The sequence below is a fragment of the Aethalodelphis obliquidens genome, unplaced genomic scaffold (genome assembly GCF_003676395.1).
Source record: "Aethalodelphis obliquidens isolate GAN/ISIS:26980383/991018 unplaced genomic scaffold, ASM367639v1 scaffold52, whole genome shotgun sequence".
Taxonomy (NCBI): Eukaryota; Metazoa; Chordata; class Mammalia; order Artiodactyla; family Delphinidae; genus Aethalodelphis; species Aethalodelphis obliquidens.
The window spans coordinates 13,159,891-13,187,027 of NW_020837996.1; the positions used below are offsets into that span (position 1 = coordinate 13,159,891).

The window sequence follows — 27,137 nt, forward strand, 5'->3', positions numbered from 1 at the left end:
GAAGATAAAGTTTTCTCTAATCACATTTTGTATATCTTTTGTGCCACCCTGATTTCATGAAATCAGTGAACTTTGCTGGCAGCTTTCGCTGGCAACTTGCTTATTAGCAAATAGGCAAAATACAGGGTTAGACCAGATAGTCTTTGTAATGGGTTCACTCATGATAGAGTTTTAATTACACAAAGACCTGTTCAAAACAAATATATATGAATACTTATTTAGCTGAGATAGTTGAAGTAGTGGTAGTAGTGGTGGTAGTAGTAAAATTTATTGAGTACTTTTTTGTTGTTCATCATACAAATTTACTTACTTTTTAAAATTTATTTGATGAAGTATATTTGATTTCAATGTTGTGTTAATTTCTGCTATACAGCAAAGTGATATATACATATATGTATATATATTCTTTTTCATATTCCTTTCCATTATGGTTTATTACAGGGTATCGGATATAGTTCCCCATGCTATACAGTAGGACCTTGTTGTTTATCCATTCCATATATAATAGTTTGCATTTGCTAATCCCAAACTCCCAATCCGTCCCTCCCTGTCCCCGCCCCCGACACTTGGCAACCACAAGTCTGTTCTCTATGTCTGTTTCTGTTTCATACATAAGTTCATGTGTGTCATATTTTAGATTCCACATGTAAGAGATACCATATGCTATTTGTGTTTCTCTTTCTGATTTACTTCATTTAGTGTGATAATCTCTAGGTCCATCCATGTTGCTGCAAATGACATTATTTCATTCTTTTTTATGAATGATTCCATTATTTATTCCATTTTATATATATAATATATATATTTTATATATATATATATATATATATATATATATATACACCACATCTTCTGTATCCATTCATCTGTTGATGGACATTTAGGTTGCTTCCATGACCTGGCTATTGTGAATAGTGCTGCTATGAACATAGGGGTGCACGTATCTTTTTGAATTACAGTTTTGTCTGGATATATATGCCCATGAGTGGTATTGCTGGATCATACAGAAGCTCCAGTTTTAGTTTTTTGAGGAATGTCTATACTGTTTTCCATAGTGGCTGCACCAATTTACATTCCTATCAGTAGTGTAGGAGGGTTCCCTTTTCTATTGAGTACCTTCTGTATGTCAAGCCCTGAATTATTTATATTAAACAATCCTGTGAAGCAGGCTACCATCAGTGCCATTTTATAGTTGAGGAAACTCAGGCTTTGGGAAAGTAAGTAACTTTCTAGTGAGTTTCCAGGCTTAGTATTAAACTCAAAGGCTATGATCTCAGTCACCTTCCCAGAGACTGAGAGAACACTGTCTCTGTCCAGGTAGATAGATGCAAAAGACTCTTGGAAAAAGCCGGTACTGAAAACGCTGATGGAAGGAGAAGAATGGAGAGCCTAAATTCCCAAGGCTCCTGAAAGGAACTTCTAAGAGTCATTCATCTCCCCTCTAGAGAGATTTTTGTGGGTATCATTCCTAAATAGATGAGTATGACTCTCAATCTTGAATAGGACTCCACAATAGGGACCTGTGCATTGTTTTTGGCATTGCTATTCCCATACATATAGGACATAGAGTATGTTCCTCAGGTATAACTTAATATCATCACTTCTCCTTTCATCCTTTATTCTTGAATGGATCCCTACTTTGCAACTGTTTAGATGCAGAGAGTTATTTTTGTTTCACTTTTCTGAATACCCAAGTTCAAGGAAAAGCAGCATGCACTACAGTTTGTAACTTGGTGTATAGGGATTTTGAAAATCTCTTCTATTTCACAATTGTACATCCATCCTGTGGAGTTTCAAGAAGGTTACAGACTAGGGAAAAGCAACCACTGTAAGATTTGATTAAGTCTCAATTTAGTTAGCCAGAGATGTAAAACCCTAGTGCATTGAGGAGGCACGTGGCTGCTGTGGTTTGCAGAGACTCTCAAGGCTGCCCGCAAGTCACCCGGTCCACAAGCTTTCCTGCTGGATTGAAGAAGGTCAATTCTTACTTGATAATCCAGGAAGGAATGACCCAAGTAACCTGTACATCTTCGTGTCCCGGATTTAAAATACTCTCTCAGTGAGACCCTTGTCTCTAACTCTAGCATCAATACTCTCATACTGGAAGGGAAAGCAGAAAGAGTACTGAGCCATTAGACACACCTCTAAATTTCAGACAAGTGGTATCTTTGTCTACTGGCCTATCACAGAAGACCCTAGAGTACACGGAAGAAAATCTATATTTATTTTCTGGAACGAGTGAAAAATATTTGTTTCACAGATATTCATGTCACCCTTATTCTCCACGGGCAGAAAAAAAAGGAAGGAGATAAAGCATTACCCAACCTCTGGAAGTCACCTCCATATTTTTTTGGTTAAAAGACTTTTGGTAAAAGTTTAATTACTTGATTTACTAAATGGGTGGTAAGGGAGGATTTCTAGCCCATTCCTACCTCTTTATTCTGGAGGTCACAAATAAAGCAAGCCAGACCACTGTAATAGGTTAATGACAAATTACAGTCACCATACTATGAAATGCTCAAGCTATTTTACTTCTGAGAAGTAGCTCATTATCTGCACTCGTATGGACAGAATAAAAGGTGCCAAAATGCTAAATGGTCATAAATCCTTGGAGGAAGATTCCAATTCCATGTTGCATTGTTCTCAGTAGCAATAATAGAGAATATAATTAGGACTTTATATTTTAGCAGCTGTAGTACACTGACAGCTAAGGGAAAATACTGAAACGACCAGGAGAGAGAGACCAACTTCTTCTGGCCTGTTTGGAGCATGGGTGTGGAATCTGACCTCCTTGTTGCAAGGCCTTCCTCTATCTCTAACTAGCTGTGCTCCATCTTTCTGAGCTTCAGCTCCCTCATCAGGAATATAGGGCTTTATAGTACCCAGCTTATAGAATTACTGGGGTGATTAAGCAGACAAATACTTGTAAAGATTTTCGTAAAGTGTTTGGCACATACGAAGTTGTTTGTAAAGATTAATTGCTGTTATTAAGATTTCTACATGTATCTAACGTTGGCCTCTTCTGCTGTTTCCCATCCTGATTCATGTGGGATGATATTTGGCAAGAAGGAATGGTAGTGGTAAATCCTTATTACGTACCAACACTGTGCCAGGTTTCAGGGATACACAAAGACAAATGAGACATTCAAAACTTGAGACTCAAAACTTGGAGGTTAGTAGGAGAAGAATATATGTGATAGGGAGATGGAAGAGGTAGGATAGGATGGTAGGTAAGAACCAAGTTCTGGAGTTTGTTCTTATAGGCTTTGGGGCTTTTTAAAAAGTTACCTAACTTTAAACTGAAAATTATAATATCATTTAACTTGCAGGAATATGGTCAAAATTAACTAATATAACCCATGTAAAGTAGCTGGCAAACGGTAGGTACCTAATAAGTAATTGTTGTTGTAGTTTATTACTGTAGTTACCAAGATAATCGTAATAGTCAAAATTAATTGGGTACATGCTGTGTGTCAAGTACTGTGCATACATTGTATCTTCTAATCCCCAAATAATCCAATCTGGTAGATACTGATATCCTTCTATCTTTTAAGAGGAAACTGAGGCTTAGATAAATTCAGTAACTTGTTCAAAGCGGTACAACTATAAGCATCAAAGCTGGGAATAGAATTCAAGCCTGTTTGACCTCATAGCCCATGCCCTTAGTGCTTTCACAGGTTTAATGTGGAGAAATGACCCAGTGCCTGGGCTGGGAGGTGGCAGAGCAGACATGACATACTCAGAATTTTCATAAGGCTAATAGCTGAATGCAGTTTTTCATTTTGACTACCTAATATTAGAACATTGGTGTAGTGTTCCAAAAGGAAGCTTGAGAAAATACTAGTAGTTCTAATACATGTTTAATGAAACAAAGCCATTGTAGTGAAGTGAATTGCTGAACATTTAATTCATTTACCCCTCTATCTATCCAGTCAACTAGTGAGTGAGCATCTCTTGTTGCTCTAGGTGGGGGATGGGTGTTGCAGAAGTGAATAAGCCAGATATAGACTCTACCTCCAGAAGCTTGTACTTAGAGAAGGAAACATGTAAGCCACCATGAAAAAAAATGTTTAATGATAAATGAGGGCAGCAAATTGTGATGAATTCTATGGAGAAAAACAGAATGAAAGATTGGATAAAAAGTAGCTAGAAGAGTAAGGTGGAGTCCTATTTTAGGAGGTGACACCTGAGCTGAGATGTTATTTATGAAGATTGACAGCAGTGATCTGAGGAATGAGAGTTCCAGTTGTAAAGGACAGAAGCAAAATGGTCCTAAGGGCAGAACAAACTCATGTGCTCACAGGAAGAAAGTTTAAGTAACACTGCTTTACTCAGAACTTTGTTTCTTCTCTTTCACATTACTGCATTTTATGTTCTTTATAACTAGATGCATTATTCATTTGTTTACTATTTTTGTTGGCCTCATTCCACTAATATATAAGCTCCATGAGAGCAGGGACCTCAGTTTTATTCCCAACTGTATTTCAGCATCTTGAATAGTGCCTGTCTCAGAAGAGTCCATGAAAAAAAATGTTGAATAAATGTATGTGTAAATGAATTAGTAATTACAATTTCTTCACGGTATTTCCTGTGTTATCAATCCAACCACCTGATTCAGTTTATCAGTTGAATGGGATCTGTGCTCTCTTCAGTGTTTATCTCATATTGATTTATTATTCTGTCTCTATTCAGGCACTCATGCAAAATCGTATCTAACGTTATTAAACAATGGATTTGCATACTGAGTAGAAAAAGAAGCATAAAATCAAATCAATAGCATTTGATACCCAATTATCAAAGGTTATTAGGTTTTGATGAGGAGAAAAAAAAAATCTGACTATCCTCTCTAGTAGATACCATGTGCATTTCTCTGTCTTAGTGAGAAGAACTACATTAACAATGAGATGGTGCTTGGGCTGATGCCAGTTGAACAGCTGATAAGAAGGCATTTTGAAAACAAAAACAGGATCAGAAATTGTCATGAATTCAGCTTCCCAAATTGTGACTTAAATACATCTATGAGTTGATTTTGTAGAAATTTCCATTGGTGCCTGGTGTTTTGTTATGTTACCTTGTCATTTGCAATCAGTATGGTTCTTTGAACGATATACAGAGATGTGAAGGTGGAGAGAATTGTATCAAAGTGGAATTCAGGTGACCCATATTAGCTTTCCACCACAGAATGAATCAATGAGAAAACACCTTCTAATGAGAGCTAGCTCTTTTTAGGTACACACCTCAGAAAATTTGTCACTGTTGAGTTCAAGGGGGAAGTTCTATTTATGGTAATCAAATATTTTATGAATAAAAATGTGTATGGATTCTCATTGATGGCAGAGCAGAGACATCATATTCTTCGCTTAGTATAGAGAATATCTCTGTGTTATATTTGGACTATCTTGTTTGAACTTCAGAATGTATAAGTGTGTGTGTATGCGTGTGTGCATATACACAGTGCACATGTGTGTTTTCTGTATTTGTGTGACAGAACATAGGACAGGCAGTGGGGGGAATGAAGGTTGATTACTGTGAGGGGAAAGGAAGCACTTACGTTTGCTCAAAACAGTATTTTTCCCAAATCATAAGTATTTTAGCCCATTTTCCTGGAATCATGGTTTGATTTTTCTTTAGGGAAGTTAGATATAAGAAACACAACGGTCAACCTTGTGCCCATATAAAAAATGCTCATAGTGTGATAATGAGAAACACTGCCTCTACCCCAATGGGCTCCTTCTTTGTTCTTAGTATTTGAATGAATTGTATATTTCATTGCTACAGGAATGTTAGTCAATAAAGGTTAATTCATGGAGCCTTGTTAAATTACTCCATCTCTACACCTCCTGATAAAGGGATGAGACAAACCATGGATCTGGTCCTTGTTTGATGGTAGGTGGAGTTACTCTCAAGGAGGAAAAAAAATCTGTATTCACTGCATGGGTGGCCAGGGGCTGGGCAGGGATATGCAATGAAAGAACAGAGGGGGAAATCAACACAGAGCGAGAATGAACTTCTGAATCCTCAGTGTAATATAAACAGTGTCCTATTCTGAGTCACCAAGTTCCAAATAATATGGATTATCAGACATTCCTCTTTGGGGAAACTTGATTCTGAAACCACCTAGGAGGCTAAATTTAGTCTGTGTCAATAGATAGGTTTTAGTCTTAGTGTTTATTTTATTACAAAACTCTCAAGCATCTTAGATAAGGAAGAGGCTACTTCCCTGTTACTTCTCCTTTCTTTGTGATTTTGTTCTTTTCTATTGATCTTCAGGCTTCTGGGTTTTTTTCCATCATAAGTGGGATGCTTGGCTCAACTGCATCTTGTGTAGTATTTTTAAATTGTGTAAAACCAAATTACTCTCATTCTTTAATTTCAAAAAGCTATTTTGTTCTTGCAAGTTTTCAGTTTCTATAAGCATGGATAGAAAAGAGTGTGTACATTATACATAGAGCCACATTTACGATAGATTACTTACTGTAGTTGCTGACCTGGTGGACAATGGGGAGAAGGGCCGGTAGCGTTTGACTCTGTATTAGGTGCAATCAGCTGTTGCAGACACAGTTTTGTTCAGAAGAATGTCAGGGTAAGGGCTTACCTATGTAGACAGCATTCACTTCAAACCAGATACTGAACATGAATGTATTCCTTGTATGAGCTATGACCTGTCTGTGCTTTGAAATGTGGTTTCCAGTTTCTCATTTGTTTTCCCTACTGCTCTGTGATAAAGAGAACCGACTGAATCAAGAGGGATTTGGGGACACCAAACTTTTTGACTTCTCTGGATGGTACCATCTGCATGAACAGATGGTGAAACATGTCACAGGGCTAGAGGGGACTCCAAGATATAAAAAAGAGAGAGAGAGAGAGAGAGAGAGAGAAATAAAAGGGGAATGCAATGGCACGGTAGAACAGATGAGTGTCAGTGGCCAGGAATTCTTTGCAGTCTGACTCAGGTAGTGTCCTTGAGTGGCTGCCACCCATGGAATCCAAAGGTCCCCAGGACAGTGGTGCCCTGCGTGTTCTGCAGGCAGATTGCTCAGCACTGGGAATGGGTGTGCGCGTTCTTTTCTCACTCTGTTCTGATGGGAGGAGATGTCTGGTGGTGTTGGTTAAAATACCCCATGGCAAGTAGCAAGGTTTAGTTTCCATTAAGCTTTCCATGTGGCCATTGGCCACCAAAAGGGCTGCCTCAGTGTGCTGGTGGTAGAAGATTCTGCACAGGATTGGATGTGTCATTATAAATGCAAAGCATCTACTTTTGCTCATGGTATTTTATTTATTTTCATGTTTAGTTTTTCTGTTCATTCCTTTGCTTACTTAATAGTTCTTTTTAATTCACATTTATTAAATAGTTATTTTGTGCCAGGCACACTAATACTAAATGTTTTACATGCTTTAACTCCAGGAGGTAGATATTTTTACACAAGATGAAAGTGGAGCTCAGAGAGGTTAAATAATGTGCCTAAAATCTGTGGAAACTGTGGAGCTGAATATTGATCCAAGTCTACTTGACTCTTGAAATTACTCTGTACTGTGTTTTTCCCTTTCTGTAAAAACATGACGTTATAATTGACAAAAAATCAGTCTTCATACTTGAAGCTACATAAGTGTGAATGGTTTGTTTTCTTAGCTATAGCTCCTACATTACAGAAAAAATCCCATAAATTTCAATATAAGCCACATGTCTTCTAGATAAGAAATTTTGCTCATAGATTATTCTATTTAGAACATCACTGTTCCATATCTGTCATAATCTATAGGCCATATAGGCTGATAGAGTTTACAGCATAATTGTTGGTACTGTTGTGAAGTTATGTGTCTGTAAAATGATGAGACACTGGAGGTTTTAAACAATTGAGTCATCTGCCCACCATCTTCTATGGATTTATTCAAAAAGTGTCATTTCTCTCTCTCTCTCCCTTCCTTTCTTTTAATAAGAGTAAGGGTTTGTTTTCTGGATACCTAAACACTACATGTTAGTCACAGAAAAGTTGGAAAGTAAAGAATTAAACATCAAATATTAAAAAAAAATTTTCCTTTGAAGATACCCATCATTAATAGGTTAGGTAGAGTTTCCTTCTGTATTCTTTGAATATTTTTTTCCACAGAAAATTGTGAGTATTTTGTATGTCCATTTTATAATTTGCTTCATTCATTTAATATTATATGATGAATATTCCTTCATTTTTCTACAGTATGATTTTTAAGACTACATAATCTGTCATATTTGTGGGTAACTCTGTATGTTGCCAACCTTTTACTTTGGAATATTTAGGTGCGTTTCAACTTTTTACTATTTTAATGCTGTCTTTAACATCTTTTATGTTGATTTTCCATTTTTAATTATAATTTTCTATATTAGATTTGATCATGAAATCCCCTGATTAAAATTCTCTCCTGATTTGTAGATTTTTCAAAATAAGTTTGTGTGCTTTTCCTAAGGAAAGGAGAGTGCAGTTTTTAAGAAAAGGGAAAAATTCTTTAAGAATAACTAGACTTGATATAAAGCATATGAACACTTTGAGGTTCTTAATGCACAGCATCTCTGTAACTATGCACTTTAATGCTAATAGTAAACTGACCTGTGATTCAGTTAGGGAATGGGGCATATTTGTTGATCAAACCAGAGAGGCAATATGGAGCGAACACTGCCCTGCTCTGAATTTGATGAGCTGATAACCTGATTTCTAATTCCTTCCTGGAAAGTCATCTGATTTCACTGGGCCACTTTTGCCTTTGTAAAGTGGTTATGATATCTTATCTGCTTTCATGATGCATAGCTACCTGAGGCACTTAGTTTCTATCAGATGAAGAAGTGTAAAAAAAAAGTTTTCCAAGTAATCAACTTGGGGTGTGTGTGTGTGTGTGTGTGTGTTGGGGGTGGGAAAGAGAGGGGCAGCAATGTGTAAAATGAGACCTGAGGGAAAACTTGCAGTTAACCAGGTAAAGAGTATGGAGAAGAACAAAGGGAAGGAGATGCCAGGTAGAGGGAACAGCATGTTTAGGAAAAAGTAAAGGAAGAAAGGTAAGTAAAAGCATTTCAGAATGGCTAAAGTATGGACCGTGAGGGAGCGAGCTATGAAAGTCAGGTATGAGTTGGAGAGGAAAGAAGGGCCTTTTGTTGGTAACATTGAGGGGTTTGGACTTCATCTTTAGAGGAAAGGAAGCCATTAAGAATTTTAATCAGGGAGTGTGTGATCAAATGTGCATTTACTCATCCTTTTTATGACTTGGAAAATAATTTAAAATCTTTGAATTTTTAGGATTTGACTACAAAGAGCATTTATCATTGCACTGAAGAATCTTCTGAACTATTTGTTACAAAGTATCAGTTGATGTAATAATATATATAAGCATTTTTACAGTATAATATTAAATGTTTCTCAGTTCAGAAGGAAGTTTGGGTATGCTTGCTGCCTAAATCCACAATACTTTTCCCTAATATTTAGTAAATTCTTGCATCGGAGCTCTTTCTTATGAAATATCATATATTCCAATTTAAAGATACAGGAAGAGATGACTGAGACAGTTCAGTAATATTTTCATCAAAAGAAATATCAAGCATTAGAACAGAGATTTGACATATGTTTCAAAGAAATCTATAACCTTTTCTAGGAAATGTAACCTTTTTTCATAAAGGACTGATACATCAGTGATACTTTTATTTAAGCATATAGGAAGATAAATATATTATTGCTTTATAAATACTTTTTACAATATTTGAATATTGGCAGAGAAACATCCGACAAGGCTCTTCTGATAGGAAATAATCGATAAATATACCAGTAAAGTATTTTTAGGAATAATTTTAATAAAGTCGAGAAATGTTTAGTTGGTAAATAATCAGAAACTGATGTGAAGAGGGCAATTAGGAAAAATAATAGTGAACAAAATTCTTTACTGCTTTTTTTGTGGCCAAAGGTGACATTTGTCAAAGAATTACTGGAAGGTCCATATAAATTAGTAACATTGATTTTTCCTTCAACACTTTGGGTGCTACACCTCTCTCTCTTCTTAATATATATATATCCATGGATGGAGAAACATTTGATATTTTTTCCCTAAAGAACTTCTTAATGCGTAATACTTGTTATAGCTTATATGTATATATTTCTTATTTTCCAGCTTCTACTGTGCATTTTCCTTTCAAATTACCCCACATATATAGAAAAGCATACAGTGAATCCCTGTGAGTACATCTTGTCAGAGCCCTTGGCACATAATGTCAGATGATTTTGCTACTCTCATCCCCCTAAAGTATAAGCATAAATCTCAGAAGTAATGTTGAATTCAAAAAACCAAACACAAAATAGAGCACACTGTGATTCCTTTCATATGAAGCTCTATTGCAGGAAAACTATCTAAGGTGAGAGAAGTAGGGAAAGTGGATACCTTGGGGAGGGGCAGCTACTGGAAGGGCCTTGGGGAAGGCTTCTGGACGCTGGAAATAATCCATACCTTCTGGGTGCTATTACTCCAGTATGGTACCCCACCAAATTCATCAAGCTCTATACTTATAAATTGAGCACTTTTCTGGACATATATTTCAATGAAACAGTTTTCAAAGGTTATATTTCAATCAAGAGTTTAAAAGTTTGCATCCTCTTACAGAGGTGGTCTGTACACCATCTCTTTGAGATCTCTTGAAGGCACTGCTGTTTACCTTATTTGATTGTTCATTGCCCCAGTAACTCACAAATCCATCAATTTGACTTACAGAAGAGTTATTTCTCTCAAAGATGGAATAAGTTCTTCAGTATAGATTGTGTTCATCTAGTTCCAATAAACTCTTATGTCTATATGAAAAAGAGCGCTGATTGGACAAATATATTTGAAAGCTTGTAATGATTCTGCTTTTGGGCTACTGGTATCTGCTATGCAGCAGATCAAGTATCTGCGAGCCAGGGTCACAAACTCAGATATCCATTGGGGCTGGGCAGATTACTAAATGAAGAGAACCTGGAAAGGTGTCATAGGGAAGGATGGGCACTTAGAGAAACTGGAAAACGCACATCCTCCTTAAAGGCATTCAGACTCACATTTTCAAAGCCATGTGCTGACCAATTTGATAGTTTGGCCCTTACAAAGTATTATTCTAATATAACTTGTTCTATATATAACATGGTCCAGTTCTTCAGACAGATAAAGCAATCCCCAAATTTTTATTAAATATTTCATAATTAATGAACACCAGTCTTATAAATGGTACCAGTTCAATAGCTACATATATCAAATATTACACTAATAATGCTTTAAACATAAAATAGTATTTTCCAGAATTGAGAAAATTGATTGGACATTCACCTTAGGAAATGACTAATCTTAGGTATTTATTTTCAAATGAATCTGAGGATGGACGTGTTACGTGTCTCATTCCTTTCCATCTCTTAAAAACTCCATTGTTAGAGAAAGAAGTATAAAGACTGTACAGAGAAAATCTGGAAACTGCTCTACATTGTTAAGTGGTTTGCCTGCATAGTTTTTGTAGGATACTTTACTAAGTGTTATGAGAGACACAAAACGTATACTTAACGCGTCCCATGTTGTCATGGAGGCTACTGTTTGATGGAGCATTCCCAACATTACGTAAAAGGAAGGTATAAATATGAATTTGTTGTTCTAGACTTGACATAAATTGTGTTACTTTTAATATAAAAAGACATCATACCATCCATGTGTCCAAAGCATTAATTGCAATATTTTTTGCAATATTATTTTTAATTGCTTCCTTTTTTCCTTTAATCTCATTAAAAATATTTCACCATTTTCCTCTTGACCTCATTCAGAATCTTAAAATAGATTATAATAGCGATGGTAAGAACAGGTACCATATACTGAACACTGAGGATTTGCAAGTGATTGCTCTAAATGCTTCATGGACATCATTTTATTTGATTTCCCGTCAGCACTGCTATAAAACAGACATTTTTATCCACGTGTTACAGAAAAGGGAACTGAGAGAAGAACTAATAACATCCACAGGGTCGCAGAGCTAGAAATGCCAGGTCCAGATATGAATCCAAGACTGGTTCCAAATATTATCCCACCTCTTTTCCAAAAATGTTAATTTTGTGTATTTCGAAGTCACAGTTGTAAATCCAGGAGAACTCTCCTGTTCTGTTAGAAATCTTGCTTATTTCTTCAACTCATTAATTTTCTTGAAATTTTTCAGTAACTCATTTCCTCACACTGTGAAAACTGACTTTAACTCACAATTCTTCTATCCTGTAGTGCATCATAAAAGCAATTAATCTCAATAACAATACCATATCTAACTCGTCCTTACTTATTTCTGCTTTACCATGGTCTGAAATTTTCACTGACCTATATTATGTGAATGGTAGAATAGTATATTAATAATTTAATTGGCTATTACTATTGCTGAGTTTTAACTTATGCTTCCCAGGGAAGTTGACTGGAAATGCTAATATCAGAACATCCGTTTCTAATTGTTAAATCGTTCTTTCCTGACTTTCTTAAATCAGTGTTTAAAACCAAGTCTCAAGACATTATCACTCTTCCTTGTATGTGACAGCATGTCATCAAGTTATACAATTCTATGTTATCCTCCAGAAACTCTATATGCTAGACATCGTTATTTTCATTTTAAAGGCAAGCAAACTGACCTCCTCAAGCGGCATAACTAGGAAATGGTGAACAGTGGTGTTTGCACCCAGGTCTGAATGGCTGCGTGACTCCCCAGGACATGTTCTTTCCTCTCTACTGCACTGAAACGAAGAAAAGAAAACCCACACTCACACTTGTTTTTTTTTTTTAATTTTATTTTGACTTGTGTTCATCTGCTAAACTGTTTCCTTTGAGGTTGTAATGAAAAATAATCTAAAATGTGAAGACACCTATTAGTGAAATGAAGGTTGCACTGAAACCTCACAGCTGTCCTGGCTCTGGGCATGTGTTCACCCTGTTTCCACACTAAGTGGAATAAAGCCTTAACCTCCAGTGAATTCTAGTTTAATCTTGGATAAAGTTTCCATTGGTTCAGATCCCAGCACTGCCTGTAACTCACTCTCCGTGTCAATTTTGGTGAATCACTTCATGCCTCAGAGACTTGCTTTCCTCATTTATAAAATTACATAATATCAAGGGCTGCCTACTATCAGCCCTCAGGACATACCCAATTCATACAAGTATTTTATTTGACTAACATGGTACTTTTAAAAATTAAGCACATTTCATTTTAATATTTATATTTCCTAGTTATCATTTAAAAAATCAAAAGGTCGGAAACACTGGGCCTTATTACCCACATGGCAACAAGTAACTGAAGCTGAGACATTGGTACCTTGTTCTGACAGAGTATGTTTTTCCCTTGTTCTGACAGAGTATGTTTTTTCCATTTGACCCTGATTCCCACCATTCCCTGTTGTCTTAGGTAGAGTCTACTCCTCATAGTACAGAGGCCATAAGCCTGACCCTCTGGGCATCTGAGTTTATGACTCATCAATCAGATTTAAGTAAATTATAATATTAGCACTTTGTTTCATATTATGTCATACTATGCTCTGCGGTTTTCAATAGATAAAACATAAACTAGGTGACCTGGACTTAAGATCAACCACTGTTTGTCTTCATCAGCCTTTCACCAGGTGTAAATCTCAACAAATTTTCTTACCACTCAAGTTTCTGTAGCCATTTTGCTCATATGTCCTTGGCTCTGGGCATGTGCTCACACTGCTGGGATGGAAAACCCTCCCTTATACTCTATCTAGCAAAATCTTGCCCATCCTTCATCACCTAGCCAATAGCTCATTTCCTCTGCAATGACTCCTTCAGCTTCCAATTATCTCCCTTATCAGAGATCTTATGACACAAATTATTCATACTTAACACATATGACTAATAATAATAAATATAAATATAAATATATAATTATTTTTATATTTAGAGCTAAAGTTTGTAAGAATGTTTAAGCCATGATAAACAATTTCTATGCATTAATTCCTTATATCCATTCTAAGTGGTAGTTGCTCATATTGTTGTTATGCTATTAATAGTATTGAGGCTTGGAACTTCCCTGGTGGTGCAGTGGTTAAGAATCCTCCTGCCAATGCAGGGGACACAGGTTCGAGCCCTGGTCTGGGAAGATCCCACATGCCGTGGAGCAGCTAAGCCCGTGGGCCATAACTACTGAGCCTGCACTCCAGAGCCTGCGAGCCACAACTACTGAAGCCCGCATGCCTAGAGCCCATGCTCCACAACAAGAGAAGCCACTGCAATGAGAAGGCCACGCACCACAATGAAGAATAGCCCCTGATCGCCGCAACTAGAGAAAAGCCCATGCACAGCAGCGAAGACCCAATGCGGCCAAAAATAAATAAATAAATTTATTAACAAAAAAAATAGTATTGAGGCTCAAAGAGGCTCAAAGAGATTAAGGCCTTTGCTTTAGTTGCGATCCAGGATGACAAAGCTAATATCTTCCTACATCAGATTATCTTGTATCTGGGCTTTGATTTTAAGGTTCTTAGGGCCAAAGACTGTATCTTAATAATTTTACTAAATATCTTCTACAGGGCTTAGTAAACACCATGCAGAATGTAAGCTCTCTGTGGATAAATTAATATTGGTCAACACCTTTAGTATCATTCAGGGATATTACAATTCAGAGGCTTAATACCTTTCTCTCACTCATTGACCAAATGATGATAAACTTGTAAATTTTAGGTTTTAAATGTATATATTATCCAACCCAAAATCCTGATACTCTCTTCAACTCCTTAATGGTAGCTTAAGAATTAGCAGACATTAGCTTGCTGCATTGTATTTCTCTCAGGAACAGTATGCATTTGGTAATTATTAATCTATTATTTTCCTGTGAGAAAAAGACAATCTAATATGCTTCAGGAAGGGGGGGGGGTGGTAGGGAAGACAAGGAAGCTATTGAGAAAGCAAATATAAAGTCAGTTGGGTCACAGCGATACAGTGCATCTTAATCACTTAAAAAGTAATTGCTCTAGAAATAATTACTCATTAGTGACATTATGGTGTTACACCACCACAAATGCCTTAACTAATGTGAATGCTAAGCATGAAAATGATAGCCAACGTTTAATGTTGTATCCCAGTCCTCTGCGTCCTAAACAATTCTGTTCGTAATTACCTAACAGAAATACATCTTTACCTGGACCTGGTTGTCATTAAGTGTGTGTTGAAATACTTTAATGTTTATAGGTTGTATTACACCTCTTCAGTTATTTAATTACATTTAGCAACTCCTCAAGTTATTGTCTGTTTTATTAAGCTAAAATCCATTACAAGCCAAATTAGCAAAGGTGTGCCCAGGCTCTAAGGGATTTAGGCATTTGCTTTAGTTGCTGGAAATTAAAGATAGAGGCTGCTTTAGTGAACCAGAAAATACAGACTGTCACTGAGACCATCCTGATACCGTGCTTAGGTCCCCCTCCATCATCCTGACAGACGAGCCTCTTCTTTACACATCATTTCCAGAAAGGGAAATCTACCATCCACCCCGGGGAGCCATTTCATGATTTTATAGCCTTCACTATCAGCCAAGTCATCTTTCTATTTAACCTAAATCCTCCATGTCCTTCATGTTAGAATTTATGACCATAGCTTCCTGTTTGGACCATGCGAACAGCAGATCATCTCTCCCTTGAGCCCTCCGTAAAAATAGAGGCTCTTATTACATCTATCAGTCTGTTCTCTTCTCCAGCTGGAACAGCAGAGCTCACTCAGCTATTTGTTAAACAATTAATTTTCAGGGTTTAAATACTCAGTAACATTTTACTGAATTATGAAGCCATTTTTCCATACTTTTTTTCTAGAGAGAGAAACTAACAGACAGAGAGACCAAGGCGAGCTGGGGAAAGTATTGACAGCGTAGCCATTCTTTAATTTGGCTGTCCATCTTCTCATTCTTCCAACCCTGTTCCCATCTCCCAGGTTGGAGGAAATGAAATTATCCATATAAAAAGACTGCTACACACCTTTTCCTTATGATATCTTCTATTTTCAATTTTCATTTTTCATCCAGGAATTGGATGTGCTTGTCTTCATTTTTACCTTTTTGTGATGTGCTGTAATATTTTAGTGACCTATATTGTAAATTGTCTGTTATTTTCTTTTTTTTTTTCTTGCGGTACGCGGGCCTCTCACTGTTGTGGCCTCTCCCATTGCGGAGCACAGGCTCCGGACGCGCAGGCTCAGCGGCCATGGCTCATGGGCCCAGCCGCTTCGCGGCATGTGGGATCTTCCCGGACCGGGGCACGAACCCACGTCCCCTGCATCGGCAGGCGGACTCTCAACCACTGCACCACCAGAGAAGCCCTGTCATTTTCAACATAAGTGTTTATGCTCTTTTTTTGTGAGGCTTTTCTGTTTCTTTGAATGTTTTCTTTAAAATGAGCCCCAGGTTTTTTTTTAAATGATTCACTTTATTCTGCTTCAATTCTTTATTTAGTCAGTTAAGCTTCCTATTCAGTGCATCGTCATTTGGGTACAAGGCAATTTGTTTTTTCTTTTCTTCTTGTTTTTTCAAACTACCCTGTATTACAGATGTGTTTTAGGGGTAACTTTTCAAATATATCGTTTCCATCTTAGCTTCTAAATTTTTTGTTTTAATTAGTCTTCACCTATAAGGGGCTCTGTGATCCACAGGCACCCCCTGCCCCCCACTTCAGAACTTCATCCTAAGTAGCTAAAAGCTTCTGAAGAAATGAGGTGATTTTTACAAGTCAGAAGGAAGTCATTGCTTTTTGGTGAGATGCTTAGGGTCATGCTTCCATAGAATTCTGAAGAAATAATTGTCCAGCATTCAAGAGGACCTTTTATTGTAGCAGCTCCTCTTTATGTGGTGGCTCAGGGTCACACAGCAAGAGGCAGAGTCAAGATGTGGGCCCAGGACCACTCATTGCCAAGGCCTCTGTTCTTGACCTCTGTGCCCCTGTGTATCCCACTCTTACAGAAGATCACCAAACACTATGCTGGCCATTCTTCTCTATTACAGTACCATCCTGAAAGTCTGTTGTGATTTATAATTCTACTGGCAGTGTGTGTGAGAGGGTCTGTTTCCCTGCAGAATCTGTAGCAGTGAATATTATAATGTCTTTAATTTTTTGCTGATTAGATAGGTAATAATCCTCATGGTTTAATTGATATTTTTCTCATCTTTTTAATTTTGTATTATGCTTTTTATTTATTTTTAATTTTTTTCTTCCAGTTCCATTGAGATATAATTGACATAGAGCACTGTATACGTTTTTAACACAAATGTGTGGTTTCTAATGATGTGAAACATTTTCCCACATATTTGCTGCCTGTTTTATGTAAAAGACTTAAGTAGCAAAAATGCCATTGAGATGGAAATCTTTTGCCATTAGAGATCAGAGTGGCAGATAAGTCTGAGACGGCAGTGTTGGTGGCTTTTATTAGAGTAGGAAGTACAAGCTGAGTTGCCAGTATGTGACAGGAGGCAGCTCTGAGTAATTTATGTTTTGTGTTTAAAAATTAACAGCAGCAGTAATTCAGGTTATCACAGTTGCAACCATGCACTGCAGGGAAAATGCGTACGTGTGAGGGCATGTCGAGGCCTGGATGAACCTCAGAACATGTTTCCCACTGACCTTTTAACTCATTGAATCTTCTCCTCAGACATCAGATGCCAGCCACTCAAGGAAGGTGTGTGTGTATAGTGATGGTAGAGGACAGAGGTGGTTTAAAAGTCATTTCAGTCTCACGTGAGTAACTCTGGTGGCAGTACTCCCACCAGAACTTCCGTATTGTTGGGCCAGCATCCTGCATCAGCATCTTCCTTTGTCCAGTCCTTCTTCTTCTCCCTTCCTTTCACAGGTGGTGATCCCTGGTGAGCATCCTTCAGTGTCTGCTTCGTAGAAACCCAACTTAATGTAGACTCAGTCTACTAGGGAGACAGAGAATGATGAATAAGCCAGTGCATACACAGACTAAATTAAGATAGTTGATAAGTATTACGAAGGAAATAAAGTGAGATGAGACAGTGACCAATGGTAGGGGACGACGGGCTGCTTTAGCTAAGGTGGAGGGAGAACGCTTTTTGGGTGGGCTACAGAGAACTGAGACTGGAATCATAGGAAGGAGGCAGTTCATTTAAGGTGGAAGGAAACTTCATCCTCTCATCCCTAAAATCCCAAGACAAAAGACCCAGAAATGGAATGCTTCGAATTTTTTTGACAGCCTAGCTAGAGAAACTTCAGATTTTAAATACATTTCTATAATATATTCTATCAGTCAGGGGCCCAACAGGAAACAGATGGCATAGTGAAAATGGGATAATTTGGGATGAATGTAATAAAAGGGCGATTTACAAAGAGAAGGAACAGCGCCCCCTCCCTCTCAGAGTTAGGATCAGCAGGTTGCCATCTGCTCCCTAGCATCCCAGACTTGGAAAAGAGGGAATGGTCAGGGGACCTGTATACAAGTTCCTCTGCATGGGGCCTGGGGTACACTTCCCCTGATCTCTCACTCTCCCCCTCTCCCAAACTCCTGGTCTGCTCCCTGTTGGCCAAATCCAACCTGAAGCCAGAGAACCGGGGTGGTAGTTTTTAAGTCGATGCAGTCTAGTCTGGTGATTAAGGGTGGAGGGTGGAGCTGGAGAGGCAAAGGAAAACCTCCAGCATGTGGCGTTTACATTTTAAATTAATACTGGACTGGATGTGGAAGAAGTGACAGCAGACCCAGCTGAGGTTGTAACCTCCGTCAGTCACTGACCAGCTATAAATCAGTGTCTGTGAGCCACTTACTTTGTTAAAAAAAAGAAAATTAAAGGACTGGAATAAAGTCGATGAACTTATTCTGAAATGGTATGTCTCTGATGTATCATAAATCAAAATAAAATATTTTAAATATTGAATGCAGCAAAAAGTATCTGACATATCTAAACATTGTTTTAAATTGTGAAAACAAACCAAAAAAAAAAATCCCTGTTGAAATAATTAGAGTCCTGGCAATACATCTTTCCAGTTGGTAAGTGGCTCTGGTATAATTAAATCTCTTACAGTGATCTGAAGCCAGATTTCAGTTGTTAGGGTGTGAGTCAAAAAGTAGAAAAAAAACTAGATTGCTTTTTCTCAGGGTCAGGCTCCCTTTAAGATATAACCTAGAAAGAAGAGAGGATATTCTCATTGTGCGCTAAGCATAGGATATGTGGATGAGACCACCAGGAATGTAATACGGGGAATCTTGGTGAACAAGGGACTGACTACAGATTGGTATGTCTGTATCTATTAATATTTTGATTGCTTAGGATTTATATGCTTACAAAATGAGATTATGTTAGATACTGCTGTTTGGATTCCATAGGCGTGTTACTCAAGGAAATGTCTTTCATTATAATCCCTGAGTTTGTAGTAGAAACCTGTGTCTCCTTTAATGAGCAGGGTATCTTTACAGAGAATAAGATTCCAGAAAAGCAAGGAGTCACAGAAAGCCAAACAGCTGCAGAAGAGTACAAATAGCTCTCATCTGAAAGGCACGATTTATCAAATGGGAGCATGATTGCTAGCAATCTTACTTTTTTTGGTGATTACAAAGTTGAGCATAGTAGCCCATGTGACTCTGCATGAAGACTTGTAAAGAGTTTTTAAAAACAGTTATGCATGAGTATTGGAGATTTTCATTTAAGCAGAAGGCTTCTGTGGAGGTAAATCAAGAGCATACGCTGGAAGAAAAATGCTGAGGGAGCCTTCGATCAGGAGAGAACATTAAGTGGGACTCCTAGGGGAAAGGCCTGTTTGTGCCTGTCTGGGGTGGGCTAATCTACATAATTGACTAAAACAGAATGAACAGCTGTGAAATACAGCATTTGAGTGTGTGGGTAAAACAAAATTACAAAATATACAGGGTCACTGAACATGTAATGTATTTTCATAGCATTATAGAATTTCCAGGCTCATTTGGGATATAAGAAATTGGCCAGTCCTCCAGAGAAGCTAAATGACTTCATCAGGGTCAACTAGCTAGTTAGTGATAGCCTGGTAGTTAAGTACCTGGGCTCTGGAGACAACCATCCTCGATTTCAATCTCAAGTCCACCACACCGTCTGTGACTTTTAGAGAAAGTCACTCTACCAACCTGTGCCTCTGTTTTCTTTTTCAAATTTTTTTCTTGAATTTTATTTTATTTATTTTTTTATGGCAGGATATTGCTAATTATCTATTTTATACATATTAGTGTATACATGTCAATCCCAGTCTCCCGATTCATCCCACCACCACCCCCCACGTCTGCTTTCCCCCCTTGGTGTCCATACATTTGTTCTTTACATCTGTGTCTCTATTTCTGCCCTGTAAACCGGTTCATCTGTACGATTTTTCTAGATTCCACATATAGGCGTTAATATAGGCTATTTTTCTCTTTCTGACTTACTTCACTCTGTATGACAGACACTATGGTCCATCCACCTCACTACAAATAACTCAATTTCATTTCTTTTTATGGCTGAGTAATATTCCATTGTGTGAATGTGCCACATCTTCTTTATCCATTCGTCAGTCGAAGGACACTTAGGTTGCTTCCATGTCCGGGCTATTGTAAATAGAGCTGCAATGAACATTGTGGTACATGACTCTTTTTGAATTATGGTTTTCTCAGGGTATATGCCCAGTAGTGGGATTGCTGGGTCATATGGTAGTTCTATTTTTAGTTTTTTCAGGAACCTCCGTACTGTTCTCCTCAGTGGCTGTATCAATTTACATTCCTATCAACAGTGCAAGAGGGTTGCCTTTTCTCCACACCCTCTCCAGCATTTCTTTATTTATTTATTTTTAAAAGTTTGTATATTTTTTCTTATTAGTCATCCATTTAATACACATCAGTGGATACACGTCAATCGCAATCACCCAATTCATCACACGACCACCCCCACCCCCCACTGCTTTCCCCCCTTGGTGTCCATACATTTGTTCTCTGCATCTGTGTCTCAATTTCTGCTCTGCAAACCGGTTCATCTGTACCATTTTCTAGGTTCCACATATATGCATTAATATACGATATTTGTTTTCCTCTTTCTGACTTACTTCATTCTGTATGACAGTCTCTAGATGCATCCACGTCTCTACAAATGACCCAGTTTCATTCCTTTTTATGGCTAAGTAATATTCCATTGTATATATGTACCACATCTTCTTTATCCATTTGTCTGTCGATGGGCATCTAGGTTGCTTCCATGACCTGGCTATTGTAAATAGTGCTGCAAAGAACATTGGGGTGCATATATCTTTTAAATTACTGTTTTCTCTGGTATATGCCCAGTAGTGGGATTGCTGGGTCATATGATAATTCGGTTTTTAGTTCTTTAAGGAACCTCCATACTGTTCTCCACAGTGGCTGTATCAATTTACATTTCCACCAACAGTGCAAGAGGGTTCCCTTTTCTCCACACCCTCTCCAGCATTTGTTGTTTGTAGATTTTCTGATGATGGCCATTCTGACTGGTGTGAGGTGATACCTCATTGTAGTTTTGATTTGCATTTCTCTAATGATTAGTGATTTTGAGCATCCTTTCACGTGTTTGTTGGCAATCTGTATATCTTCTTTGTAGAAATGTCTATTTAGGTCTTCTGCCCATTTTTGGATTGGATTGTTTGTTTTTTTGATATTGAGCTCCATGACGTGCTTGTAAATTTTAGAGATTAATCCTTTGTCTGATGTTTCATTTGCAAATATTTTCTTCCATACTGAAGGTTGTCTTTTCATCTTGTTTATGGTTTTTGTGCTGTGCAAAAGCTTTTAAGTTTCATTAGGTCCCAATTGTTTATCTTTGTTTTTATTTCTATTGCTCTGGGAGGTGGATCAAAAAACACCTTGCTGTGCTTTATGTCAAACAGTGCTCTTCCTGTGTTTTCCTCTAAGAGTTTTATAGTGCCCAGTCTTACATTTAGGTCTTTAATCCATTTTGAGTTTATTTTTGTGTATGGTGTTAGGGAGTGTTCTAATATCATTCTTTTACATGTAGCTGTCCAGTTTTCCCAGCATCACTTATTGAAGAGACTGTCTTTTCTCCATTGTATATCTTTGCCTCCTTTCTCATAGATTAGTTGACCATAGGTGTGTGAGTTTATCTCTGGGCTTTCTATCCTGTTCCATTGATCCATATTTCTGTTTTTGTGCCAGTACCATATTGTCTTGATTACTGTAGCTTTGTAGTATAGTCTGAAGTCAGGGAATCTGATTCCTCCAGCTCCATTTTTTTCCCTCAATACTGCTTTGGCTCTTCCGGGTCTTTTGTGTCTCCATACAAATATTAAGACTTTTTGTTCTAGATCTGTAAAAAATGCCATTGGTAATTTGATAGGGATTGCATTGACTCTGTAGCTTCCTTTGGGTAGTATAGTCGTTTTCACAATATTTATTCTTCCAATCCAAGAACATGGTATATCTCTCCGTTTGTTGGTATCATCTTTCATTTCTTTCATCAGTGTCTTATAGTTTTCTGCATAAAAGTCTTTTGTCTCCCTAGGTAGATTTATTCCTAGGTATTTTATTCTTTTTGTTGTAGTGGTAAATGGGAGTGTTTCCTTAAATTCTCTTTCAGATTTTTCATCATTACTGTATAGGAATGCAGGAGATTTCTGTGCATTAATTTTGTATCCAGCAACTTTACCAAATTCATTGATTAGCTCTAGTAGTTTTTTGGTGGCATCTTTAGGATTCGCTATGTATGGTATCGTGTCATTTGCAAACAGTGACAGTTTTACTTCTTCTTTTCCAATTTGTGTTCCTTTTATTTTTTTTTTTTCTTCTCTGATTGCCACGGCTAGGACTTCCAGAGCTATGTTGAATAATAGTGGTGAGAGTGGACGTCCTTGTCTTGTTCCTGATCTTAGAGGAAATGCTTTCAGTTTTTCACCGTTGAGAATGATGTTTGCTCTGTGTTTGTCATATATGGCCTTTATAATGTTGAAATAGGTTCCCTCTGTGCCCACTTTCTGGAGAGTTTTTATCATAAATGAGTGTTGAATTTTGTCAAAAGCTTTCTCTGGCTCTATTGAGATGATCATATGGTTTTTATTCTTCAGTTTGTTAATATGGTGTATCCCATTGATTGATTTGCGTATACTGAAGAATCCTTGCATCTCTGGGATAAATCCCACTTGATCATGGTGTATGATCCTTTTAATGTATTGTTGGATTCTGTTTGCTAGCATTTTGTTGAGGATTTTTCAATCTATTTTCATCAGTGATATTGGTCTCTAATTTTCTTTTTTTGAAGTATCTCTGTCTGGTTTTGGTATCAGGGTGATGGTGGCCTCATAGAATGAGTTTGCGAGTGTTCCTTCCTCTGCAATTTTTTGGAAGAGTTTGAGAAGGATGGGTGTTAGCTTTTCTCTAAATGTTTGATAGCATTCACCTGTGAAGCCATCTGGTCCTGGACTTTTGTTTGTTGGAAGATTTTTAATCACAGTTCCAATTTCATTACTTGTGATTGGTCTGTTCATATTTTCTGTTTCTTCCTGGTTCAGTCTTGGAAGGTTATACCTTTCTAAGAATTTGTCCATTTCTTCCAGGTTGTTCATTTTATTGGCCTAGAGTTGCTTGTAGTAGTCTCTTAGGATGCTTTGTATTTCTGCAGTGTCTGTTGTAACTTCTCCTTTTTCATTCCTAATTTTATTGATTTGAGTCCTCTCTCTCTTTTTCTTGTTGTGTCTGGCTAATGGTTTATCAATTTTGTTTATCTTCTCTAAGAACCAGCTTTTAGTTTTATTGATCTTTGCTATTGTTTTCTTTGTTTCTATTTCATTTATTTCTGCTCTGATGTTTATGATTTCTTTCCTTCTGCTAACCTTGGGTTTTGTTTGTTCTTCTTTCTCTAGTTCCTTTAGGTGTAAGGTTGGATTGTTTACTTGAGATTTTTCTTGTTTCTTGAGGTAGGATTGTATTGCTATAAACTTCCCTCTTACAACTGCTTTTGCTGTATCCCATAGGTTTTGGTTCATCATGTTTTCATTGTCATTTGTCTCTAGGTATTTTTTGATTTCCTCTCTGATTTCTTCAGTGATCTCTTGGTTATTTAGTAACGTATTGTTTAGCCTCCATGTATTTGTGTTTTTTACGTTTTTTTCCCTCTAATTCATTTCTAATCTCATAGCGTTGTGGTCAGAAAAGATGCTTGGTACGATTTCAGTTTTCTTAAATTTAGTGAGGCTTGATTTGGACCCAAGATGTGATCTATCCTGGAGAATGTTCCGTGCGCACTTGAGAAGAAAGTGTAATCTGCTGTTATTGGATAGAATGTCCTATAAATATCAATTAAATCTATCTCGTCTATTGTGTCATTTAAAGCGTCTGTTTCCTTATTTACTTTCATTTTGGATGATCTGTCCATTGGTGTAAGTGAGGTGTTAAAGTCCCCCACTATTATTCTGTTACTGTTGATTTCCTCTTTTAGAGCTGTTAGCAGTTGCCTTATGTATTGAGGTGCTCCTATGTTGGGTTCATATATATTTATAATTGTTATATCTTCTTCTTGGATTGATCCTTTGATCATTATGTATTGTCCTTCCTTGTCTCTTGTAACATTCTTTATTTTAAAGTCTATTTTATCTGATATGAGTATGGCTACTCCAGCTTTCTTTTGATTTCCATTTGCATGGAATATCTTTTTCCATCCCCTCACTTTCAGTCTGTATGTGTCCCTAGGTCTGAAGTGGGTCTCTTGTAGACAGCATATATATGGGTCTTATTTTTGTATCCAGTCAGCAAGCCTGTGTCTTTTGGTTGGAGCATTTAATCCTTTGACATTTAAGGTAATTATCGATATGTATGTTTCCATTACCGTTTTCTTAATTGTTTTGGGTTTGTTTTTGTAGGTCCTTTTCTTGTCTTGCGTTTCCCACTTAGAGAAGTTCCTTTAGCATTTGTTGTAGAGCTGATTTGGTGGTGCTGAATTCTCTTAGCTTTTGCTTGTCTGTAAAGCTTTTGATTTCTCCATCAAATCTGAATGAGATCTGTGCTTGGTAGAGTAATCTTGGTTGTAGGTTCTTCCCTTTCATCACATTAAGTATATCATGCCACTCCCTTCTGACTTGTAGAGTTTCTGCTGAGAAATCAGCTGTTAACCTTGTGGGAGTTCCCTTGTATGTTATTTGTCATTTTTCTCTTGCTGCTTTCAATAATTTTTCTTTGTTTTAATTGTTGTCAATTTGATTACTATGTGTCTTGGCATATTTCTCCTTGGGTTTATCCTGCCTGGAACTCTCAGTTCTTCCTGTACTTGGGTGGCTATTTCCTTTCCCATGTTAGGGAAGTTTTTCACTATAATCTCTTCAGATATTTTTCTGGGTCCTTTCTCTCTCTCTTCTCCTTCTGGGACCTGTATAATGCGAATGTTGGTGTGTTTAATGTTGTCCCAATGCTCTCTTAGACTGTCTTCATTTCTTTTCATTCTTTTTTCTTTATTCTTTATTCACTGCTCCGTGGCAGTGAATTCCACCATTCTGTCTTCCCAGTCACTTATCCATTCTTCTGCCTCAGTTTTTCTGCTATTGATTCCTTCTAGTGTGGTTTTTCATTTCAGTTATTGTACTGTTCATCTCTGTTTGCTTGTTCTTTAATTCTTCTAGGTCTTTGTTAAACATTTCTTTCATCTTCTTGATCTTTGTCTCCATTCTTTTTCTGAGGTCCTGGATCAACTTCACTATCATTATTCTGACTCTTTTTCTAGAAGATTGCCTATCTCCACTTCTTTAGGTGTCTTTATGGGGTTTTATCTTGTTCCTTCATGTCGTGCCTAGTCCTCTGCCTTTTTCTTTTGTCTATCTTTCTGTGAATGTGGTTTTCATTCCACAGGCTGCAGGATTGTAGTTCTTCTCGCTTATTCTGTCTGCCCTCTCTCAATTTTCCTATCTGTAAAATGGGAATAGTAATAGGATGCTCCGCATGTTAAATGAGATGATACATTTCAGTAACACTAGATCGTGTCTGGAATATAGTAGGTGGTCAATTAATTTGAGGTGTATTTACTATTATTGAGCATGCCAAGCTGAAGTCACCTAAACCCTACAGTAGATTTTCTATCTACTCTACAAAAAGCAAGAGCATATCACAAGAGCAGATATATGTGAGAAATTAGTTTCCCAGCTAAAATAGTTTTAAGATACAAAATAATGTCAAGTCTTCTTGGAGATATTAAAACAAAAACTTTTAAGTACCTTTGTGGGAAATGACTCAGATGAGCTCTTTAGAACTCTTTGAAATTTCAGTTCATCCTCTAATGCTTAAATTCAGTAATTGGAATTTTCCCCCAGAGCTGAAGTCTTTAATGTTTGTTTTACAGTTCACAAAATATGTATCAATGTATTTTTTGATAACTGACCTTTTTTAACATCCTAATTTTTCTCTATTAATCCTGCATACTAATACCAGGGGGTTCCTTTATTCCTTGTAATTAGAATAAGTTGTGCTTTTAGGTAAATGTACATTTTGAACAAAGGAAAAGCGTGTGGTGAATTAGAACAATATGTTTTGACTATAGTTGAGGATAAGGCAGCTGACTTTCTTAAAAAATATGCAAAGATGCTGAAAACAAATTTTTTTGTGTGGAATAGCTTGATGGTTGTCTAGATAAAGAAATCAAACAAAGTAAAAGTCCAGAGTCACTTTTCAATAATCTCTGGATGAAGTCCTAACAAGTTTTCACATTTTAAAGCACATGTTTAACCATGTACTCTAGCTCCTGAAGTCCCTCTTGAAGAATCTGCTGAAAGACCCCAAGTGTGTCACGTTGATGATTCTGAGTTATTTCCTATTGGCTGAGTGGCAGAGGCATTTATTATTACTTAATAACTGTCTTTGGTCATATTCAAACTTGGAATGATATAGTAGTATCAGTAAATGTCAGGTAATGACACCATAAAATATCTATTATGGCTTTAATATGAAATGCTGGCATAATTGTTGTATTTCTTGATTTTATGCATGACTTTAGTGACTCTTATTTTATTTTACATATTTAGTTTCCTTGCACTATGTCAGTATTTTATGACATAAATCATTTTTGATGACAGTGTCCAGTGGCTGAGGAATAAAAATTTATCTAAAAATCTCTTAGCCCAGTCGGAATAATCAGTATTCCCCAAAGGTGGCTCTCTTCATGCCATAGTATTCAGCCCCAAAGAAGACAC

The 27,137-nt window shown here is 37.1% G+C and overlaps 1 protein-coding gene across 1 annotated transcript in view; it reads left to right on the forward strand.

Moving 5' to 3' along the window:
- The window catches only part of LOC113608295 (gamma-aminobutyric acid receptor subunit beta-2-like), a 141,870-nt gene that overhangs the window by 109,854 nt on the left and 4,879 nt on the right, over window positions 1-27,137 (forward strand). The gene's annotated exons all lie outside the window — the stretch shown is intronic.